This window comes from Egretta garzetta, unplaced genomic scaffold, assembly GCF_000687185.1.
Source record: "Egretta garzetta isolate BGI_Z169 unplaced genomic scaffold, ASM68718v1 scaffold18, whole genome shotgun sequence".
NCBI classification, from domain to species: domain Eukaryota; kingdom Metazoa; phylum Chordata; class Aves; order Pelecaniformes; family Ardeidae; genus Egretta; species Egretta garzetta.
Window position 1 is genome coordinate 238141 of NW_009260616.1, and position 4083 is coordinate 242223.

The 4083-nt window shown below is 48.5% G+C and overlaps 1 protein-coding gene across 1 annotated transcript in view; it reads right to left on the reverse strand.

The window, feature by feature from the left end:
• The window catches only part of TRAF3IP2 (TRAF3 interacting protein 2), a 26769-nt gene that overhangs the window by 22206 nt on the left and 480 nt on the right, over positions 1 to 4083 (reverse strand). The gene's annotated exons all lie outside the window — the stretch shown is intronic.

Below are 4083 nucleotides of genomic sequence, written 5' to 3' on the forward strand. Positions count from 1 at the left end.
ATTAGTTTAGCCCTCTGGAAGGATAAATGCCTCTTTACCTCTCAAATCAACTTAATATTTAAATGACAGCCTTATTTCCTTCCTGTGTAACATGAGCTAAACATTATGAAAATTAGTCCAAATATCTGAGTAAAAATAATTTGGTCGGAGAGAAGAGACATGATTCCATCACTTATGTTTTTACCTGCAAAAGCTTCTAGTTTTTTTAGATATGATTTTGCTTAGACCCTGCTGTGGGATAGCTGAGCAGTGAAAGCTGAGCTTTGATACCCACGCACAGCCCCCTCTCCCGCAGGGCGAAGGTAGGAGGCACCGAGGGGCTGAGGGCTTTGGTGTTAAAACAGACACATCATTAAAAAGGAAGAAAAGTGATTTCATCCTCCTCCTCCCTCAGTAGCTCTGGTTGGAGAGAGAAGCTGTTACAACAGCAGAGCTGTGGCTGTAGAGATGGCCCCAAGGCTAAATTAACCCCAGGACATGCTGAACACTTTTTGAGCAATGCTGGCAATGGTATGTGGATGGGAATTCCCAAGAGAAATCCCCACGCTGCTGGAAATGTTGCAGATGATTCAGAAACATCCTCCTGCAACAGCAGTGCTTCGGGATGTTGTTTCTGTTCCACTGAAGATCCTTGGCTTTTGGAAAAAGACCCAGCGCTGAGCCCATTATCCTGGTATTTTATGTTGCTTTTCGCTGTAGTTTCATTAGGTTTCCTTTGACTTTTCTAGTTAGCTTATCCTGCAAGTATAGTTTTGCATAGGACAGAAAAATCACTCACATAGGTCTCCCATGTTGAAGAATTAGGGTAAAGGAATGCTTCAGCATATTGAAATATCCTCAGAAACCTGTAGCCTGATCCCTTTTCTGGCACGGAGAGCGCTGGAGAGTGTAGATTGTGCCCTGTCTCGTTTCCAGAGACACTGCAGCTTCAAGTCAGATCATGATATTGCCAGAAAGCTTAGAGAATTTAATATCCCCCCTGCACCTATGACTATGCAGGAGTTTACTGATAACCAGCTGGAGCCGTTGCATATATTCCTGCTTGTAATAAAGTGAAGAGGCCCTTCCTAAAGGAACGGAGTAGCCAGGCCTGGACTGCTCTCAAAAATGCCGAGGGAGCTCCTTAAACCAACTTTTCTCCCTCTCTTCCTTCCTCTGCTCATGCACCCGGTTCTGTACCGTGTATTAATTCAGCAAATAACCTTCCTGTGTGGGTGCTCAATGAGCCAAGCTCCTGGGAAGCAACCCCATCCCAGCTGCCCTGTGAGGCTTCCCACACCTGGGGAGGTTCTTCCCCTGCTCCCTCCAGGGAAGGCTGCCCGGCCCTCCTGCCCACGGCTGGCCACTGCTGGTGGGGGCCACTCCTGGGAAGCTGCAGGGAGAGAACAAATTCTTCTGCAGGTCAGTAGAGATGGTCCCAAGCACCCAAGTTTGAAGCAAGGGCCAAACTCCCCTAAAAAACGTCCAACAGAGGCAAGGGGCTGGCCAGGGAGAGGAAGGGTGTTGGGCTCTGGCTCATTTGTGCAGTTTTCTTGCGGCTGATTGTGAAATCCATCAGGTATTTCATCTGTTTCCCAGCACAGAGACTTGTCAGGATGCACTGTCCCAAAACACACACTAACCATCTATCTGCTTTTGATTAGAAAACTTCTGTCATGAAGAAACAGAAGACAGACTCTGCAATGTGAGCATAGCTGCGCTCCCCGTCACTTCCGGAGAGGGGGAAAATATCTTTGCTCTTTTGATCCAAGTTATATTTGTCTACATTATTAAACAAGAAAATATTAGAATGAGAAAGAAAGCTCACCTTCCTTGGTGCACAACACACGAGGGAAGGGTTTTTTATTCACCAGCCATGGCATTTCTGAAATGGCACGGGTATAAATTAAGGCAAAGCTGAGATCACAAGGGGTGGGGATGGACAGGAATTTCTTGATTTCCAAATAATTCCTGTGGACTTTGGCCGAATCCTTTAAGCTCCCTGGAGCTGCTGATACCCATCTGCAGGATGGGAGTAAGCAGATGCAGAATTTGCAAGCTGCCATGAGGATGCACATGTTGAGACTGCAACAAATGCTGCAGCCTTGGGGTCAGGTAAGTGTAAGTGCCCCAAGCGCAGCTTTCTTTACAGAAACACTAGACACAACTTTCCTCAAAAAAAGCCAGACACAAATCCTTTTAAGAAGAGCAAGTGCAAATGCGGGAACTGGTTTTGGTCCATAACCTATATAACACAGCCAAGGAAATCCAAGCTCCAGGGTTTCACACTTCACCATGAAGAATTTTGGCTGCTGTCATCACGGACGCTTACCCTCTCCCTTGGGTACCCTCCACAGCGAAGACTAAGGCAATGTGTCACGTTCCTAGCCCAGGTTTTAAGCCCTCTAGGGCAGGTAATGTTTATTTTTACGACTTCTGGAAAAAAGTAGAAAAAGAATATGAAAACAATGTTCCTCTTCCATGCTGACTATCTGGTTGCTCTGGCATATTTTTCTGCAGCCATGGCGTGAAAGTCTACATACACCAGGAGAAGAGGAGAACATAGTTCCAACCTTCCCTGCATGGCAAAAGTTACGTTCCCTTTTGCAGCACTAATGTTGCTTCACTGGGCAATCCATGGTGCAAAAGCTACCATAGACCTGACATTTTTTGCCTCTTTAGTGTAGACTTGGATATGCATGTAAGAGGAATGCTAGGCAGTAAGTAGTAAGACACTAAAAGTGCAACACCCTCAAGCAATACCCAAACAGTCATCTCGCATATACGCAGCACTCCCTGCCAGTTTTCTAATATTTGTGAAATATGAAAATGTCTGCAGTGATCTTAGGTATTCTTAAAAACGTGTTTGTTTTCCAGAGATTACTTTCTACCCATTTCTGATGCTGATAAAACTCCCACAGGCACTGAATGATCCCTAAATTGGGATATCCCATGGCCCCAGTACATCTGAAAATCCTGGCACAAAATTGTGGCTAGCTGAGTGGGGTTGGACAGGGGGATCACCCCGAGAGGCTTTAATCTCCCCAGCCTGCTTTCCTATAGCTTCGTGCCTTACGTTGGGGCCTCCAGTTCCTAATAAGGGAAAACCTCCAGCATTTCACGGGGCTGACCATATCCCTCATCTCTAACTGCTCTCCCCGCTCCGCGGCACAAGGGCTGTGGGGCGTGTGGGTGGTGGGAGGGCACGGGGAAACCTGGGGGACCTGATGCCTCTCCCTCAGCTGGCATCAGCACAGCCTCACTCACTTGCTGTCATGAAACGTGCAGAAATGTATATATCTTTCAGACGTGTACCCTCTGCCAAACTTCAAAAGCCACTGCTGGGGGTGGAGGGCACTGACAGACTCGAACACCATAATTGCACATGCCTTGTTTCCTGCCTTAGAAAGACAAAAAGAAAACCCAGCCCCATAAAAAAAAAAAATACAGCATGCTTCAAGACATTGCCAGTGCTCAGCAAGAACAAGCGCGACCTCAGAGGCTGAGCGCATCACAGGCAGCAGCACAATCGGCCCCGCTGCGGGGCTCACAGCCCCGTCCCGTGCTGGTGGGGCATCGCTGCCTGCCCAAGACGGCACGGGTGAGGCCAGGCCAGGCCTTGAACCCACCTAGGGCTTGCAGAAACTGGGAATTTCTTGTATGGCACTTGCCGGCAGCGGCTGAAGACCATTAAGCCCAGATCTGCTGTTCTCGTCGCCAAGCCAGCGCGAGCCCTACAAAACCTGTGTCCTGAAACAGTCACTGTGAAATGGGAGCGGGTTTTATATGGCTGATTTTACTCCAATTAAAAATAAATACTACTGGCTCGCTCCCACTGTTTCCATTCCAATGACATGGGGAATGGTGCCAATGGGGTCTACAATCCTGTTTTCTTCATGCTTCCCAGCCACCTCTCCCTCACCAGGTCTGTGGACCTGTCCTGTGCAGCCTTGAGCCCTGGGCAGCAGAGGGAGAGGGAGAGGGAGAGGGAGAGGGAGAGGGAGAGGGGAGAGGGAGAGGGAGGGGAGATGCGAGAGGAACATGGGAGAGGGAGGGGGAAGAGAGAGGAAGAGGAAGAGGGAGAGGAGGGAGAGGAGTGAGCAG